The sequence below is a fragment of the Dysidea avara genome, chromosome 10 (genome assembly GCF_963678975.1).
Source record: "Dysidea avara chromosome 10, odDysAvar1.4, whole genome shotgun sequence".
Taxonomy (NCBI): Eukaryota; Metazoa; Porifera; class Demospongiae; order Dictyoceratida; family Dysideidae; genus Dysidea; species Dysidea avara.
In genome coordinates, this window is record NC_089281.1 from 7,046,275 (window position 1) to 7,069,167 (window position 22,893).

At 37.8% G+C, this 22,893-nt stretch overlaps 1 protein-coding gene and 1 pseudogene across 2 annotated transcripts in view; both read right to left on the reverse strand.

Annotated features, from left to right (window-relative positions):
• LOC136268274 (tripartite motif-containing protein 2-like) overlaps positions 1-15,473 on the reverse strand; it is a 58,506-nt gene extending 43,033 nt beyond the window's left edge. The window contains exon 1 of one of the 2 annotated variants that reach the window (XR_010706965.1): positions 15,445-15,466. The gene's annotated coding sequence lies outside the window, so the exon portion shown is untranslated. Of the gene's footprint in view, positions 1-15,444 lie in introns of both variants that reach the window. The other variant, XM_066063562.1, reaches the window with a different exon arrangement.
• Positions 15,474-18,097: 2,624 nt separating this feature from the next.
• Positions 18,098-21,409, reverse strand: LOC136236708 (tripartite motif-containing protein 2-like; annotated as a pseudogene).
• Positions 21,410-22,893: the final 1,484 nt, after the last annotated feature.

Sequence of the window (22,893 nt, forward strand, 5' to 3'; positions counted from 1 at the left end):
TTTTCAGTTCTATGGCAGCCATTGTGTATTGGGTGTGTAGTATTAATGTCAACCTGTCATTATTTACTAGACTCGACTATAACTGCATGGTAGATTATGGTTACCTATTCAAACTAATTTCACCAGTACAGTGAGACCTGTATATTAAGGACATCTTGGGACTAACCAAGTGTCCTGATGATCAAGGTGTCCTGATTTCTCAGGTCAGTTTACGTGCTATGGGACAATTATGAAATGCAAGTGTACTCTTTCAAGTGTCTTTTTTCACCAAAAACTATTTCTACACATTGTATTGTTTTCTACAGACAATGAAACCACACTAATAGTGTGCTACTGCACTTACAAGATATGTATTATAGTATAACTTGTGTACTTTGAAATTGTTGTGGAGGTAATTAATGTTTGGTTGAAAATGATTAATAGTTTTATACTGAAGCAACAGCCAGAAAAAGAGATCTCCATGTTTTCAGGTGTGCCCTTTAACACTGATTATCTGTTTACCACAGCAGTGCGTGGATATCTTACCAACTGCAAAGTAACTGTGTCTGAAAATCTTGCACACAGAATGTACAATAATGGCAATTTTTCCACTCAAACAGAACATGCAAGAAATTCAAAAAATAAAGTTGCAAATGCCAGGCTGGTAGGATAAATAAGCAACAAGTTCCAGGTTGATTGGTACAAATGTTGGAGAGTTACAGTGCAGCTCGATCATGGACAGACAGACAGACAACAAATTAAATTATCATTTTTTCATCAGCACAGCAACCACAGGCTATCTGTCACTATAATGATTAGCAAAGGCCTTCTAAAAGCCTATGCTTACACCAAGAGTACATAATAATAGAGTAGGGAGGAAAGTGTCTAACTTCAGTGGATTCACCAAACTCACTGCACTCAGACCTTGCGCAATCAACTATAACCACCAAAGGTGACAAATGGCTTGCTGTATGAAGGAGGTTGTAGCACTTCTACTGCTTCATTTAGGAAATATCAACAGTCTTCTGTTCACTTAAAGGTATTGATTTATTACTAGAAGTTTTATGGATTGAAGTAGGAAGGTTTGAGTACAGTGTGTTTGTATTGAGAGTTAGACACTCTCCTCCCTCTTCTATTATTATGTACTCTTGCTTACACTTTACCACCTCTCTAGAGCAGAAAGAAATGTTTTCTTAGCTCTAAATGATGGCTAGCCTGTTCCAACGTTGACACACTTGCACACATGATTAATTATAGCAATAATGTGGCAGGGTGGAAAGTGGTGCGGGCATGTGGTGATAAACTGGAATTAGGCCTTATATAATTGGTACCTATCTGCAGTGTTGGGAGTAACGCGTTACATAAGTAACGCGTTATGTAATATTATTACTTTTGTGGTAACAAAGTAATATAACGAAATACACTATAAAAACAGGTAATATAACGCAAGTTACTTAACTTACAAATGTAACGCGTTACATAAGTAATATAGTTACTGTAACGAGTCTAATATTACGTAATATCATTACTACAAGTAACGAAGTTACTAGTCTCGTTAGCTATCCTCTGAGTAACACCTAGCCACAACGAAGTAACGAGGCCTACTGAATGAAGCTTATCCACCAGCTTCGCAAGGTTTGCATATTGTCCAACAACGCAATCATGTCACGTGATAAGGTGGTAGTTTCACACGTGACAGCTTAAGGCTGTGGACACAAAGTAATATAATATGTAATATTATTACAGTTACTTTATTTTATGGGTAATATGTAACTGTAACTAAATAGTTCAGTTGCAAGTAATATGTAATATGTAACTAGTTACTTTTACAAAGTAACTTGCCCAACACTGCCTATCTGACCATGTTATGAGCCAAGTGAGCACACTCCCAGGGATTCTTTCTAACATATCTCTCATTTGTACACAGGTCCTTAGTAATCTGTTGACGATCATGATAGTGTAGTAGTGTGTACTTTTGCATACACACATGCCTAGTTGTAATATCATGTAGCAAGTAGACATGTCATAATATTGTATGACAACTATAAATGTGTGCACAATAATTTATTTTAACTCTATCATAAAACAAACTATGTGAACCCTCTGTGCATCCGACATGGCATCAGAAGCTAATGGTGATGCAGCAACAGCTATGGCAATGTTTCAGTGGTCCCCACCAGAGACATTCACTTTCCAAAAACTGGACGAATGGCCAAGATGGATCTGTCACTTCAAGCATCAGGCCTTGCTAGCAAAGGTGAAGAGAGCCAAGTCAGTGCTTTAGTTTATGCAACGAGCAATAAAGCAGATGAAATCCTACATTCATGTCATTTATCAGAGGATGACGCCAAGAAATACAGCAGAAACTTTGAAGCTTACTTCGTAAACAAATGGGTTAGAGCCAAGTTCAATCAAAGAATACAGCAGCTCGATGAACCAGTTGACAGTTTTATTACCGACTTACATACTTTAGTTAAATTTTACAACAATAGAGCTCTCCACAACCAACTAATTCACAATAGAATGGTATTCGAGATTGAAAGCTATCTGAAAGACTGCAGATGGATCCAGACTTAAGTTTGGAAAAAACCATCACTAGCATCAGGCAAAGTAAAGCTGTCAAACTTCAGCACCACATCCAACACAATTAACCAATCAGATGCTGTTAATTCAATTGCAGCTGCAACCATTAGCAGAGGACGCACTGCACCCAAAAATTAACTATTTAGAGACTCCAGCAAGTCATGCAGCAGATATGGCAAATCTCCTCCGCATTCCAAAGAACCAGTGTCCTGCAAAAGATGCCACAAAAAAGAAATGCACCAAAAAAAGACCATTTTCAAACAGTCTGCAGTAGTAAATACAAAACAATGTTTGAAGTTGAAATGGAGGGTTAAGAAGACACTTTCCTCATAGAAATCTGTGACACCGATCAATCAGAACCATGGACCATTCAACTATCACTCAACGATAGCCCTCTTGAGTTTAAAATAGATAATGGAAAGTGATTAGAAAAGTTCAAGAAACTACTGAATGGTGCTCAGGTATGGTTGTTGTGCCCAAACCAAATGGGACTGTACAAATTTGTGTAGATTTAACAAAACTCAATAAAGCTGTCTGTCGTGAATGCCACATGTTACCTTCTGTACAGGAGACACTTGCTCAACTTCGTGATGCGAAACTATTTTCCAAGCTTGATGCCAACTCAGGATTCTAGCAAGTAAAACTAGACAAGAGCTCCTCACTACTGACCACATTCATTACGTCCTTTAATTGGTAGATATCACTTCAGCTGCTTTTGGAATCACCTCGGTTCTTGAGTACTTTCAGAAGAAAATACTCTCAGGTGAAGAGGGAGTTGTGTGCCTTGTGGATGACATACGTACTAATTTATGGCAAGAACAAACAGAGATTCAGAAAGTTTTTAAATAAACTCAGAGAAGCCAATGTCACCTTAAATGTCCAAAAATGCCAATTCTCACAACCATCAATTAAATTTTAAGTCAGATAGTAGTGACCACACCCCACAAAAGCACAAGCAGTCAGAGAGATGCCAGTTCCCACAGACATTTCAGGAGTTAGACATTTTATGGGTATTTTGTCCACAGCTGGCAAACAAGGCTAAGCCAATTCATGAGCTATACTAAGTAACAAGAATGACTGGTATTAGGGAGAACAACAACAACAACAATCATTTAAGTTGATCAAACAAGACGTAAGCTCCTCTACTTAAAAAATCTTCAACTTGCCACAACAGTTTCAACAAACATTTCTTCATAAGGACTTGGGGCAGTTGTTACCCAGAAACAACAAACAGGTGAGTGTTGACCAGTTGCTTATAATTATTTCCACAGCTTTAACCCCAGCTATGCTTAGATTGAAAAGGAAGTATTAACAGTAAGCTGGGCATGTGAGAGATTGAGCAACTACCTCACTGGAATGTACTTCCACACACATAGAGCAGATTATAACTAGTCTTCGTTGATCTGATGTCAGATCAAAGTCTAAGTTGATCTGACATGATTTGACATTGTATGACAATGCATGTGCAAAGAAGCAACATGCGTAAGCATGTCAAGCTAAGGGGATCTGGGGAATGCCCCCTCAGAAAATTTGATTTTCAATGCTTTGAGATTGCAAATGATGAGTATTTTGACACCCAAAACTCCTTCAGCAGCCATGCACTGCATCATTGTTAAGCAATACAGTAATAATAACATTATGATGAGTTGATATTTCACAATCTATAGCAATTATGATCACATAAACCGAACGTAACTAGAAAGTACTAGCTGCTGACCCATAATCAAAACTTTAGGCATGCATATATATTACATATCCAGTGGTTGCATTTGTATTGGCTTGGATGATTGATTACCCTGTGCAGGCTATCAGTTTGATACGGAGGGGAAGTGTTACATATTAGCTGTAACAAGGAGCATTCGGGATTTTGTCTGATATGTATGCCCTCATGCCCGTGTTACAACTACCACTACTTTGCTTATGTACACATTGGCTTAGTATCATTATATATGTGCATGATTCTTTATCTGCAAAATAGAATGATTTGGTAGAGAAGACCAAGGAAGGATTTCTCAAAAATAACATGAAATTTCAATAAGGAAACCAATACATCGCCAATACCATAGCTAATGTCACAGTCAAGTAGTTTTGACTAAAACTGAAGAAAGTGTAACAACCAATGTGCCTCAGTAACAAAAGTGTTGAAAAATCCAATCAAAAACCAAGCCCAGTAGTCCATTTCAGTAGTCCAGTGATCCAGTCTAGTATTTGTACCTTCCCCTAGAACATCAGTGTGGTGGCCATGCAGGCATTAACCAGAAGCTTGAAGAATATGTAACAAATTACCCAACATGTGCCTAGCACAGATTTCAACCAGCAGAATCTCTACTTGTTACAAAGCTACCACAGTATCGTTAGCAGAAAGTGAGAGCAGATTTATTCAAATGGAAACAAACCAGATTGCTACTTGCTATAGACTATTACTCCAGACACATCGAAATTGCTAGATTGATGACTACCTCTACAAATAATATCATTAAGTCAATCTTTACCACACGTGGCATTCCTGCTGAAGTTTTTACAGACACATTGGAGTGCATATGCTTGTGCACATTATTCAATACTAGATTCTTCACAGCATTCACAATAATTATGGTGTTTAACCACCTGGTTATTAATGACTCCAATGATGCGATCCAATAATAAACAATAAAAGAGTAAATCCCATGTCATGCACCTTTAACTGTACACTTCTCCATATGCATTCCATATACATGCATGGCTTGATAGCTGCCAGCCCCTACTAGAGTAAGCCACCAATGTTTGAAATTGGACACAATTTTTCTTTAAACTCACAAAGGAAATTCCTGCTCTTGCTGTGCCCTTGGAGAGGTCTAGATCATAGACTCTTGCATGCAAAATTTCAGACCTGCAGCTTTCTTTGTCTGACTGCAGGAACTGCAAAAGCGACCTGTCCGAATGTTCTCAATTATCAGACAAAAAATATCGGTTGAGTGGCACTGCTTGTAGTGCTTGTAGTGCTTGAAGTCTTTCTGTGCTTGATATGAAAGAGCAACTCTTATACTCTCCAAATATATACAGATATTTGGCTTAGTCCTTATTAGCTATGAATTACAAAGCTCCAAAGCTACCTCTGTCATGCTTAAACTCAGCCACACATGAGGTTCATGCACATCAAATAGTCACCTATATCAAATGCAATGAACATTGAGAGCATCAGCTCCATTCAATAGTAAATAGATACATGTACAATGACCGCACCTTGACTTTTGCCCATAGTTACATTGCATTTATGCTTATTTGACAGTAGCAGCCTAGCCACTGCACCTGGCACACATATACACAATCCAAATTGAGGTTTTGACTACCTTCTCTTAAAAAATATCAAATTTTCCTAGACATTAACCAGACTGAAATACTCTAATAGAACAGTCATTAACTCTAATGTAACAATCAGCAAATATATTATCACATTTTATCAGCATTTAAATAACATTTAAGCATTGTAATCAACAAAATTCACATATTAACTGTCTTATTGAAGTGAATATACCTGGGCATGGCCCTCAGACCTTCTAACTGTTTCAATTGTATAATAGATAACTGTTCTATTAGAGTGTTTCAATCTGGCTAATGTCCTGGACATTTTCGAGAAAAATTGTTGACGATTTTAAGAGAGAGGATAGTCAAAACCCCATTTAAGTAGATTTGGATTGTGTATATGTATGCCAGGTGGTGCAGTAGCTAGGCTGCTACTGTAAATACAATTTAGCCATTTGGGCAAAAATCAAGGTGTGGTCTAGTCTGGTCTGTATCAATACTAGCAATTGTGCGAACTGCAAGAATAGATGCAGTACCAATCAGATTGAAGCATTTTCAAAATTGATAAGGTTTCTCCACAATGACTGCAGCTTCTGTACCATACTTGGAAATACCATATAGTATGAAACTTTGGCAGCACAAAACTTGGAATTGGCGAAAATAACTTTGGTGAATTGCTGAGCCATAAATAAAAATTAGTGAAAAAAACTTTGGTGAATAGCGATGACCCAGCACAAGTAACTACAAAGTTACTTTGCATTTACACATGCACAACTAATTTCTTGTGATTATGCTCTCGTGCCCATAACACATGGACACGATGAGTGACTGATCCCTCTGCCGGACCCAGCTGACCCCAAGCTGGACCTGCCATCTTCAAGTATCAACCTCTGTAAATTAATCGTATACGTCCTTAAGCATTCGTTTTGGCTTGTAGCTACTTGTGGTTCAATCCATACAGCACGGAACCATCGGAATCACTGAACTGGACTGTATAGTTAGTTTTAGATAACATGACAATCAATTTATCATTCAATTCCATGCTTCAGAGATACCATGAATATCAGATGATATGGAATAGCCCAGTTGTTGGTGAAGAGCTAGTCTACAACCAAGAATTAGGCAACAGCTGTTATCCCTATGCTGTAGCTGCCAAGAAAACAATCGGCGGGGACTTAAAAGTAGTTAGTCACATCCCTAGGAGAATTTCGGCTATTTGTTCACTCTTTATTAGAAGAGGAGGAACTATTCATTTTATAGTTGGGGATAACCGAAGATATTTTTCAGATTTGCCACAGAGTAGGCTTGAAATTCCTGGAAAATTGATATTTCCTATCAGAATGAAGCTGGGAAAATCAAGAAATTGATTATATCCAGTTCATCTGTTCATGTCACTATACTCACTCAGCCATCATGGATACCTGCTGCAACTCCACCTACAACTGAAATGAAGCTCAATTTGCCAGCAGCAACTGTTCTTGAGAGCGAAGAATTTGAAGAGGTGATTGATGTGTCAGATGTTGAATCTTCCATGAAAAAAGAGAGCAAAGCTGTTTGATTTTGAAAACATAATTATGGGAGCAGAGCTATGTGATATGGAAATTAGCTTTGCACAGCAACTCTTAAAAATCACAATTTCCAAAGATAAATGGGTTGGCATGCATATGATATCAAGAAAAGAAAGCCAACCTTACAGGAGCATTGGTTCAAAACAAGGTTCAGATCATTTATTGTAAGACCAGCCACCATTGGATAGTGGGTTCAACATTTTGGTATTATAGTGGTGAAGTTGAAGCATATGATTCAACATTAATTTTAATCACTGCGACAAAGAAACTGAATACCTTATTTCAAATCTTTTCCAGCACGGCGAAGAGATCACTATAGTCTCAAAAGCAGAAGGGCACCACTGCCACTGACTGTGGTGTGTTTGCCATTGCATTTCAACCCAAGCAAATTGAAGTTAAAGCAAGAGGCTATGAGGGCACACTTAGTCTATTGTTTTAGTGAAAAAAAGATGTCTCCATTTCCTTCTTATTGACACAAAAGGTTACAAGTCATCATTGTGACTATTAGTAATGACATTCATGATCACTTAAGTAGATTATTTGTAATGATGACACCAAGACACATGGTAGTGTGTCGTGCAGCCAAGAAAGCCGGCACACCACACCGTGAGTATATTGACAGGAAGAAAGAAAACAACCATAGCTCCATGGCCCCTTCTCCAAAGCACACCATTTTTGCATATAGCTGTCTGCCAGATAGGGTAGGCCAGGCCACACAGCAAATTTGATTAAATTCACAACAGCCATTTGCGAGATATGGGCGTTCAAAGTTTCATTTTAATTTCTTCATTTTTTCTTCTAATGCTGTACAGGGGCTACATATACAGGGGCTTTGATTTCTTTTCGCACACTTTGCAAAAATTGCTATAAAACATAAACATGTACCTTAATTGCCTTGATCTTTGGCACTGATGAAGAGCGTGTAATAGTGGATTCGCCTACCAAGTTTGCTGAAATATTCAAGGAGTTATGAGCATTTATTCATGTAAAAAAATATCAAACTTCTGTCACGGCTACAGGGTAAACCAACTATAGGAATAACTTGAAAACTGGTGTGTAGATAGGCTGATCATCGTAGCAGTGCCTTTTGATAGTTTGAATAGCAATAGATTTACAATGACGAAGTTATAAATCTAACAAGTGTAAAATCACAGGATCGAGATACTCTAATAGAGCAGTCACCATGGTGTAAAAATAGTGTAAAAAAAACTTACCAGAGTTCGAACCAGGGACCTCCATACATACCTAACACCTGCATCCTGAACCACTGCTATCTTGGCTGATCACCTCACTTAATTTCTGTTTTATAAACGAAATTTCTAGTTTAAATCTGCTTATAATTAATGAAGTGGCTATATTTATGGGCCCATAACGTAGGATTATTTTTTTATTTTTACAGACTAGCCATTACATACAGTATGTTACCATTTCGTTTTTATTGTAATTTCACGTAATTTTGCTCTTACTCTCACCCATAACTCAAGTATCAAACACACTAGCTGTATGAAGGTAAGTTTTTGGGTGAGTTCGAGGCAATTAAGCTAGGGTTGGCCTGGCTTTGCCAGGATGCTTGCTTTGCTCGCTCCAACCTTAGCTCGCCTCAAACTTACCCAAAAACTTACCTTCATACAGATAGTGAAAGTCACCATTATGCTTAACAGGCAAGCATAAGATTAGGGTTAGGGTCGGGTTCAGCTTTGGTTTCTTCTCCATAGGGTATGGGTTAGTTTTATAGTGCTATGTAGTGATTTACATTTGTGACATTTAAATATGGCAAAAATAAGAAAAGCTGGCAGCTAGTACCAGTGGTACAGTGGTTAGGAATGCTGCTCTTCAGGCTGGAGGTCTGTGGTTTGAGTACCCATTGTGACAAGTTTTTATTTTCATATTTTGTACCTTTTGGTGTCATATTTTTCTAATTTTTCTAAGTTATAATTGTAACATACTGTACCTAATGGCTTTTATAAACAACAGGCACACCGTGACTGACTAAGTCACGAGATGCTTGCACATGCACACTTAGGAATGCTGTAAATATAGCCAGGGCTCAACCCAGAATATTAACCTAGAGGAGGCGAAGTAAGTCGCTTCGGATTCTTGGGGGGTCTGGGGGCATGCTCCCCCAGGAAAATTTTGAAAATTTAGGTGTAAATATACTCAATTTTGGTGAAATTTTACTGTGATGCCATTGAATATTGACCATTGGATTAGACAACCTTGGGATCAATTAAACCTTTCCATTTCTCAAGGCTTTAGGTATAAACCTGGGGGGGAATAGCTAACCCAGGGGCGGCCTGTGCCCCCTACCCCCCTCCCCCCTAGATTAACCCCGATAGCAAAAAAAATCCTACGTTACGGGCTGGTAAATATAGCCACTTCCTATAATTAAACATTTGTTATTTCATAGATCTACCAATCTATACCAATAGAAGTACTAGATTGTTCTAGAATATTCTATGTATGTTCTGTTAGAAGTCCTCAAAAAAAATGAGCACTCTATTAGAGTATTACAATAATATTATCAAATATATTCATGCAATGTAATACATTTATAAGTCTGCCTTCAATAATCATCATTGTGTCTGCGTAGAAAAGAAATGTGAGTAAAACCAAACCTCAAAGTCAGCCATAGGCTGGTTTTGGAACCTTATAAAGTGCAAAAAGAAGTGAAATCCACACACAAAAAAACAGCCAAGCTGTGAAAAAAATGGTGCAACCTTAAAAGCCTGGGTGAAAGAAGTTGTGAAATCAAAGATGGCGGCCAAGAAATGGCTGCAATGATGTTGATGCTAAAAAAATTTAATAATGGCTGTGTGCCTTGTTAAAATTTATCAGCATTAACATCTTTGCAGCCATTTCTTGCCCACCACCTTTGATTTCACAATAGTTTTCACCCAGGATTTTTAAGGCCTCACCATTTTTCACAGCTTGGCTGTTTTGTGTGGATTCTCTTATCAATCAATATTTTGAAATGATATTCATTTCTTGAAAAGTTCTAATATAACAAGTAGTAGGGATATAACACTTCTTATTATTTTACTGTGATTTAATATCATCACTACTCCAGCTTGTCTCAGTACTTTTTTATCGATGTGCTATGGTCCCTACTCTAGTTGAAAATTCCACATTTTTTTGTGTACTTGTTTGGTAACTTTTCTGCGTAAACAATTATCATGACTGGTAAACCCACGCATACCGCCGGCATCAAAAGAAAGAAATGGTGCCGTGTGCCCCAGTTATATCAATTATCATCTGAAAAGTGAAGTATCCATTACGCTTCGTTGTCAGCTATGTATGTTCAACCTGTTACACAGCAGTATGAATCAAGAACTGTTCAAAAAGCACCTCTGCAATCAAAGTAGCCACTATGAAAAATTATGACGATTTCCAATACGAAGGGAAGCCATCACATGCTACTGCCAAATTGACACTTTTTGCTGCCTTTTGTCATCCTTGCCTACTACTCCTCCACAATCCATGGTGTTGCAGGAACATAACATCTGGTCATGAGTTCATGAGGAATTTCATCCATTGCAACGATGTTCTTTTTCTCAAACAAGAACTTCTCCTTCACTTTGTCGAAATCTTCAACATCAATCTTGGCTGCACTGCAAGCCTTACGCTTGACATATCCCATATGTTTGAGCAAATTCTTTGCCCATGCATCTCTTAATTTGATTCCTCCACCATTCTCAGCAAGTTGGTTTGCATCATGGCTCATGATGATCCCAGATGCAGCAACTATGACTACAGAAGTCTTTACGGCTAATCCACTTTTCCTAGTTTGCTTAATGTACTCTTGCACCTAGGCATCCAGCTCTGCTCCAATTAACAGCAGTCTTCATTCATGGCAATTCTTGAATTTGCTTGGTACTGCCTTCAGCAGTGTCATCGAGGTCTTCAGCAGTGTCAGATGCATCTTCAGTAGCTTTATTTGACGATTGTTTGGGCTTTTTGAATGTAGAGTGGTACTGATTCTTCCACCTTCTTACGGAGGTTTCCGTTAGCCTATACTTTGGGTATTTACGAGCATAATATTGCATAGACGATGTAACGCCATGTTCCAATGCCCGCTTACCCACTTCAAACAGTTGTGTTGGTGGAGTAAGAATCAAGTATGGAGATCTTCCACCAGATGGTTTCTCATTTAACGTTGGCCATTTTAATCGCCTTAGGTGGCTCCTTCTTGCTTAGCGGACCAGTTGGATCAGGAAAGCTACTAGATGACACAAGTTTGAAATACTTCAGAATGCCAGGTCAGCAGATCCTGTCACCATAATTTTATTTTGTTTATTTTTATTTGGGGGGGGGGGGGGGGGGGGAGGGCAGACAGCAAAGCTGATTAATCCCAAACAATTACAAATTATAAGTGCTGTACATTCAAGTTTGAAAACATAGATTAAGTGTTCATATATTACAGCCTAAGGTAGTCTCATTTCGTCATGTGTCACAGAATCATGATACAGTATATATTTCATAGTTATAGCACGGTTATGAGGGATATGACAAAAATATATGCACGAGTGCCCACAGGGCACAAGTGCATATACCATATAGCCTAAATATTTCGAGGGAAAAAACTTTTGCTGATTTCACAGTTTTGGGGAAAGTTTTAGCCTTGAAATATTTAGACCTCCATATAGTCTAATACATTTTAGGAGTGTTTGCAAATCCGCGAAAATTATATTTTTTGCAACATTGAAATATTTGCCCCTCGAAATATTTAGGCTATACAGCATTTTGTTATATCCCGAGTAATCATGAACTGCTATATTCTACACCTCAGTAGATAAAACAATTATTGATACAGACCAAACCTTCGTTCACAAGGGTCTGGCTATGCCAGACTAGGTGTGGTCATCATGCATGTGTCTAATTACTATTGAATGGTAGCTGATGCTCTCAATGTTCGCTTTGCATTCAATATAGGTAACTATTTGATGTGCATGAGCTTCACATGTGGCCAAATTAAACAGAGGTGACCATGGAGCTTTGTAATTAACAGCCTAAGCCGAATATCTGTATATAAGTGTTTGGAGAGTATAAAAGGTGCTCTTTCTTGATCAGATTCAAGCATTACAAGCAGTGCCACTCGACCAATAATAATTTTTTGGGCTGATAATTCTGAACATTCAGACAGGTCACTTTTGCAGCTCCTGCAGCCAGACGGAGAAAGCTGCAGGTCTGAAAATTTGCATGTAAGAGTCTATGGCCTAGACCTCTCCAAGGGCATAGCAAGAGCAGGAATTTTCTTTGTGGGTTGTGTCCGATTCAATAGTGGTTGAACATTGGAGGCTTACTCTATGTTTGTATAACCTTCACAGCTTCCCTCATACTTAAGAACATTATTACACAAGCATACATTTTTATTTAGCCACAACCAAAGGGGGTGTTACTTCAATAACTGTGGTCGCTGGTCAAAGTGAAAAGTCAAACAAACAAGGCCAAATTTACGTGATGGACAAGCTGTTTTCCCAGCATGATCAAAAGCTGCTCGAGTAAGTAGTGGTTGAAAATAAACTGAACCGGATCAGTAGACAAAAACAACTTTTACAAAAGCCAACGGTCAAAACTGAAAATTGATCTTGACCACATGCAATCACAGATTGTAATAAAGTACTAGTCTTGTGCCCAGACTGTGTTTCCTTTTGTGTGGGGGTGGAGTGGGGGTGGAGGCCCCATACAAAAAGAAAAGAAGTGGTCTAGGCACTGACGAGACTAGTAAAGTACAGTGCCTATTCACAGCAAAAACTGGTGCTCGTGAAATCAGAGTATTGTACTCTTAAAATTAGTTGATTTTATGTTTCCCTGAGGCAAGCACACTTTTCTTGATTTAAGGAATGGTATGCTAATTATTAGAAGATATTATACTAATAATAAGAGCAATGCACTGAAAATTAGAGTATCTGGCATAATAAATAATTCTGTTGTTTAGTAGCAGTGTACTTATTTCTAGTAGGGCGCTCTTGGATTTGGTTTCTTGTTGTGTGTACCTATTATGCCCCTGGGTGTCCATTTGATCACACTATGGAATGCATGTAACTACAGGAATGTTAAGACATGTAACATTCAGTGTTGAGGGTAACGCGTTACATAAGTAAATAATAATTATTACTTTTGTGGTAACAAAGTAATATAGCAAAATATGCTGTAAAAACAGGTAATATAACTCAAGTTATTTATTTGCAAATGTAACCCATTACCTAAGTAATGAAGTTACTATAACAAGTCTAATATTATGTAATATTATTACTTTAAGTAACAAAGTTACTAATCTCGATTGAGTAATGCCTAGCCACTACGAAGTAACGAAGTCTACTGAATGAAGCTTATTCACCAGCTTCTTGCTTATAACCAAGATTTGCACATTGTCCAACAACGCAATCATGTCACGTGATAAAGTGGTAGTTTCACACGTGACAGTTTAAGGCTGTGGACACAAAGTAATATAATATGTAATATTATTATAATTACTTTATTATATGGGTAATATGTAACTGTAACTAAATAGTTCAGCTGTAAATGATATGTAATATGTAACAAGTTACATTTAAAAAGTAACTGTCCCAACACTGGTAACATCTAACAGTATTTTTGGTATGAGATAATAACTTACAGTACTTCCATCTGTCCTTATTAAACTCTGTTATCAAAATGTACAAGAAACCTATATCAAGTAGTGTTACTTTTATTTAGTTGAATTAATGGGATATGGAATCAGTGGTTTTTTTTTTTTTTCAGCTAATCACTGCTTCAGTCTTGATCGGCACCAGTGTAAAGTCTAAGTTGGAGGTCATCTGTGTGCTGTTCAACCATCATGACACACTGACCATTCAACTGACCATCAAGTCAAGTAGTTTCGCATGGTCAGACCGCTTTTTTCTGTGTATTGGGTGGGGAAAAAGGGTCTGGTGCAACTCCAATAGCTGTTTACTTCTGAACCATCCCCAGACACTGGAGATGCTAATTGAACAACATTGGTCGCAAAGGAGGCGCCAATGACGTCATTAAGTAAACTCGAGATGGCTTCCATCTGTTTATCCTTTAAATGAATCTTAATTTGCTCCGATGTCTCTTTTATAGCATCTTGAAAGTTCATCCTCATCGTGTAACAAGACTCATAACCAGACCAGGAGTGTACAAATATTCCCATGTCATCATTGGTTTACTAATGTCATTGGCACCTCCTTTGCAGCCAATGTTATTCAATTAGCACCCCCAGAGTCTGGGGACAGCTCAGAAGTAAGCAGCTATTGGAGTTGCACCAGATCTTTTTTTCTCCACACAATACACAAAAAAAAGCGGTCTGGCCACGTGAGACTACAAGTCAAGCGCTAGCAGTCAGATCATGTATATCCCTCCAAAAAGTTCGCAGCAAGCTGACCCATCTCACGGCAAGTGGCAATACCCCAGTGGTCAAACTGTATTTCAGTTTCAGTAAAACACAAGAGTACATCCCAGTAACTTATACCCATGATGGCATCCACACTTTACATGTACATTTATTTATTTATTTATTTGTTTTACTGTGTAGAAATCACACAAGATTATAACGCACAGATATAATTACTTAAGTTATTACAAAACTGATCTAAGGAGGGAGAATTAACTACGTAGGGGGGGAGGGAGTGGGTTCCAAAGCTTAATTACTGAGGGGGAAAAGGAATATTTATATGAATCAAAGTTTGTCATTAGTTGTTGAAAATATCCATTCCTTAATCGAGGGTCACAAGGGATAAAGAAATCTTTAGGTATGTCAATGCGATCATTAATAATCTTATACATCATTATGAGTTTAGCCGGCTCTGGCTCTTCTCTGTAGTGTAATAGGTAAATCTAGTGTAGTCAGCATATTAGTAACACTGGAGTATCTCGAAAAATTATTTAGACAGAATCTGGCAGCTCTCTTCTGGATGGCTTCAATTTTATTTATAGTGATTGTTGTGTGTGGATCTCAAACATTGTACACAACTATAGATATATAGTATATTCTATGTACCCATGACACAACAAAATGCACAAGGAACATTACCTGCACGATCGGAAATTTCGGACAATGCATCAACAGCTGAACAAGAAGGTACCAGGGTCGAAGAAAGAAGGAGCGTCAAAAATTAGTCTAGTTCCCAGCCGCCCACGTGGACGAGACATTGCTGCAAAAAAACACTGATTGGCTAGATTTGATTTATTGTTTATCCTCACAGTAGTCGGTAGAGCACTTAAACATCTAGTATGGCAAGGGGTACTGGATACCCCAGGGGAAAATGAAAAAGATAGATCATTAACTGGGTACTCCGGAGCTACCCGGCTACCAGGACTCAAGTTTACATTGGCAATTTCCTTTTTCGATTATGACTATGATTTAGTACTGGAAAGACAACAATACAGTTGATTATATCCAGGAGGATTAAAATCCTCAGAAAGTTAAAAAAGGGTTAATTCAACAAATCTGAATCTAAGTTATGAATGTGATATTAGTTGAGATTCTTAGTAGCTTTATATGCAAGACATTGATTGATGGAATGTGACTCCTATAATATGGATACTGGTTCTTTAGCCAGTGTATATGCTATAAGTGGTTATTATAGACGATTTATTTCTAGAACATTGTAGGAAAACACATTTTTCAACATTAAGTTTCATTTAGGTCTGTGGAAGATTTTATTCAGATCTTGTTGTAAAATGTTACTATCTTCTTTTGAATATATTATTCTGTAGATCATACAGTCATCTGCGAAGAGGCGAATTGAAGAGTTGATATCTTTAACCATGTCATTGATGTAGAGTAAAAACATTAATGACCCAAGGACGGTGCCTTGAGGAACACCTGACTTAACTGGTTGGATGTTTCATTATTCAAATTACTCTTTGTTTATGTTGTGTTAGCCTGGCTTTGATCCAGTGATGAAGATTACTTTGTATATTGTGATAGTTTCCGGCTGTATTAAACGTTTATGTGGAACTGAGTCAAAGGCTTTAGAAAAGTCTAGTAAAACATGATCTATAACTTCAAGAATTTCTTCTGTCGGCATTACAAGTTGAGATTGACATGAGTACTGTGGCCTAAAGCCATACTGGTAATTACTGAGGATATTGTTTTGGTCTAGGTGGTTCATAATTGAGTGAAAAATAATATGTTCCATTATCTTGCAACACATAGAGGTAAGAGATATTGGTCGATAATTGTTAGCACAGTTGCGGTTGTCTTTCTTATACAGGGACCACGTTTGCTGTTAACCAGTTGGAACTGTCAATTGACAGTTAGTTATCTGTAGCTCCACCTCCATTGAATGTAATAACCATCATGATGATCAGGAGTATATGCAGTTTGATTCACTTCATGTTGAAAAAAGGTGGTCATCATCATCAGTATACATGTCATCACCAGTGCTGGCTATGATAACGCCGTTACCCATGCATGCATGATGGCATTGCTACCAAATATTGGTAGGTTGTTTGTTAAATCTCAGCATTCCTCAAACTAATTTGAGAACTGTCTCTTCTGATTAGTGTGAATGACAACTTTTAGCCTTGATAAGAACCTGGATTGACAGGAAGTGGTGGGTGGCTTTGATAAGGTTGGTCAAACATTTCTGCATTAGTTTTTCTAAAGTTTAGCCATTAAAGAGCCAGCACATAGCCTTTCAAACATCACCATCCATTTCAAAGCCTCATTCTGGCACCGCCACCCTTCACCCCATTGTTGCTGCACTCATGTTCCTCAAACTCAATCTCTTTGAAAAACTCAACTGACATGCTGCAGACAGCTAGCCAGCAAATACTCTGAAGTAGTAAAATGAAGTGAAAAGTTTATATGCTGACATGTTCACTACTATTGGTGGCTTAAACTATGTGGCTAAAGTCATTTATCTTGAAACTAGCAACGTGTGGTTGCTAGCTAGCTTAACATTCTGATAGAAAGTGTCACAAATAAGCTAGCTGTTACAGCTTCTTTGGTTAGATGGTTCCAAAAGTTAAAAATTAGTATTGAATTTTGCTACTAATATCTGCCACAGTATTCACTAAAGTTGTGATCTTCACTACTTTCCTGTAGTGAACGTCACATGATTATTGTGGCAGACATTAGATTAGTGGTGACATTTACCACTTTGTTTTTACTGTATATACTCTGTTCCTGTACACAAGCTGTTAGCCTAGTAGGTACAAATGTATCTCTAACTAAACTAATGAACAATTCAGCTAGACTACCTGCAAACAAAAGTGCGGGTCAATTTTCTCTTTTAATCTGTGGCCCTAACCCCATTGAATGCATAATCACCAACAGTGTGATGATCATGAGGTAAGCAGTTTGATTCCCTTATTATGCTGAAAGAAGGTGGTCATCATCAATCTGATACAAATGTGATAGCCACCAGTGCTAGTCATGAAATACTGCTATATCAATGTATGATGCAACATATTACTGGTGATACCATGCACAGTTACCCATGATACCACTGTACATTATCTATATGTTTACCGAGTCTCTTAGAATTCCTAGTGATTCAATAACTGTCAAATTTTAATGCATGCAGCTGGTATACATGCATATAGTATTCTGTTCCACATGTAGATGAATTTATAAATGCTTATTCTATCATGGGATAACAGAGGTATCATGTATACTTTTATTGCGCAGCAATTTCCATTATAATTTTTAATGATTGTACATACACGTGTATATATAATTTCAGTAATATTGGTAATGATACACTTCACAGCACTAATACATGGTTATCCTCTTATTAAGATGGTCACTGATATAGACATTTCCATTAGGAGCAATAGCTATGTTACGGGGTTGATTAAACCGATTGTTACCACTTCCCTTGGAACCAAAGGTGTGAATGTGGCTATAGTGTTTGTCAAATATCAACACTTGATGGTCATAACAGTCTGTCACTAATACAAACCCGTTACAATCAACAGTTAGAGATGATGGTAAGTTCAATTGACCCTTGCCACTAGCCTCAATGCCAAACTTGTGGATGAAGGTACCATCAAGTTTAAATGACTGGATGCAGTGACCATAAGTGTTAGCTACTAATAAAGTATCGTCGAAAGTAACAGCAACATCCCATGGGAATTGGAACTGACCAGGTCCGCTACCATATGACCCAAATGAGAAGCAGTAGATACCATCTGTTTGATATACTGAAATACGGTGATTGCCACAGTCAGCAATGTACACCTTGTTGTGATGGACTGTGATGCCAACGGGTAAGTTCAGTTCCTTGTCACTTGATCCCTTCCTTCCAAACTGAAGTAGATAATGACCACTACAATTAAATTTCTGTACCCTGTGATTAAGTCCATCCACCACATACAAGAAATTATCATCATCAAATGATACTCCACATGGTTCATTAAACTGCCCAGCACCATCACCACGACTGCCAAATTTCATCACCAGTTCATCTTGTTCATTAAATATGTAAACACAGTGATTGGTACTGTCAGATACTGCCCAGTGATGGTCACTACTGAAAGTCACACTCCTGGGTTTACCCATTTTACCATTATCATTGATGACTTTCTTGGATCTGCTCAATGTGGAGTAGTCTCTTGAAGCAGTCAATGAAAAGGGGCTTCCCTGAATGTTCTGCCCTCCGATAGTCACAGATAGTTGATAATGTCCTATCAGTTCAATGTTGAAGGATCCTGTGTATCTTCCATTATTGTTGTCCTTCACTGTCACAGATTGGATGTTACCCCTCCCACTATCCAACTGTACCTTGACCACATTTCCTCCGCTAGTGAGAGGAGAACCTTTGACCTCTTTAGTGGTGATAGTGAATTGAACCATTTGACCTGGTAACAGTACATGTGGAATATCACTGATTTCACTTTGTGGAGGGATTGGATTAAAGATATACCCAAGTTGTGGAAATGGGGAAAATGGTGCAAAACAATAGACATACGATTCTACAGGATCAGTTTGAAGTTTATTATAATTGTCATTCACTTCAGAGACACAGTACACTAATAGTCTCACTCCCGATAAAATTGATATCTCATCATCACAGCTCTCTTCCACTTTACCAGCCAATTCATTCACATTCATCACATGAGCCTGGACATTCTGCACTTTTTCTAGTTGTGATGTCAGTAGCTTTACTTTATTACTCACTTTGTTGTGGAGCTCATTCTTCAGTTGCTTACGTTGCCCCTGGACCTTCTGTATCACATTGTCAAAGAATTGATCAATATCTCTGTCAACAGTTTTATGTTGTTGTAACACTCTCTCCATTGTGTCAGTGATGTTATCATGAGCCTGTGACAATTTTGTAATTATGTCATTCAGTTGAGCAGTGGTCTTTTTTAGTTGTTCTCTGTGTTTGGCAGCTACCTCCTTGACTGCATCATGAAAATGTGTAGAATGAGCTTTAGTAGTACAGTAAAGACAAATTAGCTCTTCACATGTCTCACAATAAAACTTCATTTCTATGGTATGTTTCTTGCATATAGCAAGCTGTTTTTTTTGGCTTGACTTCAATGACTTGCAATTTGGAGCGTAATTCATTTAGTGGTATGATGACATGTTGACGAGTGTTTCTGCTACGTCTGTGTTGGTCATCACATGGTTGACACATGAACCACACACAGTCAGGACAGAATGTCACCACTGGATCATCTTCAACACAAGATTCACAATAAACTTCTTCCTCTCCTTTAATTTTTCTCTTTAGAATACAATCATCTACAAGATGATTGATGAAGAAGTTGGTCTTCAAATTTTTCACTCCTTCTTCTGGGACATCTGCAACCTTTCTACATCGAGGGCATGTGATCTTTTTGTCTTTCTCTAACTTGAACAGACATTCTTCACAGTAACAATGTTGACATGGTAAGGCTTTGGGATTCTTGTATAGTTGTAAGCATATAGGACAGGTAGTATGACTGGTGACTCTCTTTAGTTCTATAGTAGTCATTCTCTCATATAATACGTTGCATGATCTGTAAATTTATTTATTATGTTACATTGTTTGCATAAGGCAAGTATAGAAATTATATATAGATAAACCTACATATTTTGTAAACTCTACATGCATTCACAGAAATCATACAAATTATAATGTATTACAAGGCATATATGCTTAGTGCATGGACACTATACACCAAAATGTGCAAATTTGCATAGTTATCCACATGATGCCAGAAGTTCGCACACAATGCAAAACGTTTCATTAGCTACCTATTTACCTGTTGAAATACGCAAACTTGAAGAGTGGCGAAACACGTCCGGTATATTGTAATTGTAATTTTTAAGCAGGGAGTCCACTCAGTAAAACTGATTTTCAGTGGAGCCCTGAACAAACATACAATAGACACATACAATAACTAATAATATACAAAAAAAAAACAAACAAACATACATACACAACTAAGGATACATAGACAAAATTACACAGGAATTAAGAATTAAGATAATAATTACGAAATGACGACAAAGTGGCAGCCCCAGTAACAGTGGACTTAAGGTTGTTCCATAAAACAGTTCCTCGGTAGAAAAAAGTTCGTTTGCCATAGTTGGTAAACACTCTAGGAACAAATAAACGTTTAACATTACGACTAAGATGACCAGTAACATCCTTCGAAAACTGAAATATATCATGTAAATAAGGAGGAGAAATTCGATGTAAAGATTTAAAAATCTGAATAGCCGTATGAAAACGGCGACGTTCAGTCAATGTAAATTGAAACTTGGAACTGAAAGATGACGGCAGCCTATGCATAAATTTGGAATGAATCCTTTCAATCATACAAGTCTGTTTTGCCGTAGATGGAGTCCAGATAACATCACAGTAATCAAAAAGTGGCATCACAAATGCTGAATATAATACACACAACACTGCAGGTGGCAGAGACCCAAACCGAATAATTGAAGCAAGTCTTGATCTAACTCTAGACAACGTATTACAAATATGCAAGTTCCGGTAGCAAACAACTGAGCGAGATCTGAAGTTCCCAATAGTGCGTACCAGTTTAGTTGCTAATTAAAGTGCACCAATACTAATAAGTGCGAATTAAGAGTACGGGTGACATGCAGAGCGCCGCAGGATACAAGACACAGCTATATATCTATGTGGTTAGCTAGCAGCTATTATGATTCATTGAATGCTACCCCTTGTGAAATCTTAGCTTTGCCTCTGACCAGGTAACTGCAAAAACACTACTGATTGTCACCTACTGGGGGATTTGACATCTACATCCTGCCCTATCCCTAGCGCTTTTAACGGTGGCAGTTTGCTGAACCAACAATATTTTAATACGTTAATCAAATCCCTTATAGAACCCGGCCTCTTTCAAGGTGGGTACGTATGTAGTGGGGCTTTGACAACTGAGCTTCTTAGCCCCAGTAGCTACTGGGGAATTTGACACTAGACTCTGGCATGATCCTCTGCATTGCCCCACCCTACCCGGGGGTGGGAGGTGAGGCATGATATTGATAGGTGCATAAATATTATTATGATGAATCGGATGTGTAATGTTTGTGATGAACAATATCATCATGTATTACTGATTGCTGGCATGATACTACTGAGAACATTGCAATAATGAAAAACTATTGACAAACCTTCTAAATGCTAGGAGAGTAGAATTATCGAATATTATTTTTGGAGCAAATCCAAACCATTTGTGACATGACATACAATCAGATACTGTTGGTCTTTGTTATGTACATACATTTATTGATCATCCACATGCAGGAATGGAACCATGGAAAGGGCTGGGGGCATACCCATGCTAAGATGCAGTGTGGTCAATTCTCTAGTTATATTATTGTCAGTGAAGTGTCTCCATTAAATTTGAACCTGAGTGGTTTTTATTTTGTGAATGTTATCCCACTAGGGACCTGTGAGAAAGCTTAAAGTCTGTGAATACAGGGGGTCATCTTGTAGCGCAGGGCCGGAGGAAGCGGTCCGGCATAGCCTGACCACTTTTTCAGCATTAATTAAAAATATATAATTGTATCCAAGTCGCTGATAGGCACTGGCCGATTATGCTAGCATGTTTTGGGAATGATAGATGCCTAAAGCATCATTTTATTATTTTATTTTATCATGCAAGCATTGTGATATAATGTCAGTAGAGTATACTTACATCATGCTGTTAAATCGCAATCAGTCATGGAAAAGATCGAAACACTCTAATAGAACAGTCACCATAATAGAGCACTCACTTATTTACTGATTTATTGGTCAACCACTTTTTGAAGTAAATACGAAATATAAATAGCTTTGCATGGTGTGTATATACATAATTGGATGAATATATGAGCACTGCAGCATAGCATGATAGGGTAAGATTAAGCATATAACTTAGTGCATAGCCAGCTATTCACTGAGTTGTGACTTCATCACATTAAAATTAGTTATATAGCTATCGGTTTAAAATGTTAGACTCATACTGCATGTGTATGGTAGCTATAACAAAAGGGACACATACTGTATTTACATGTGTTACAACTGTATAATGT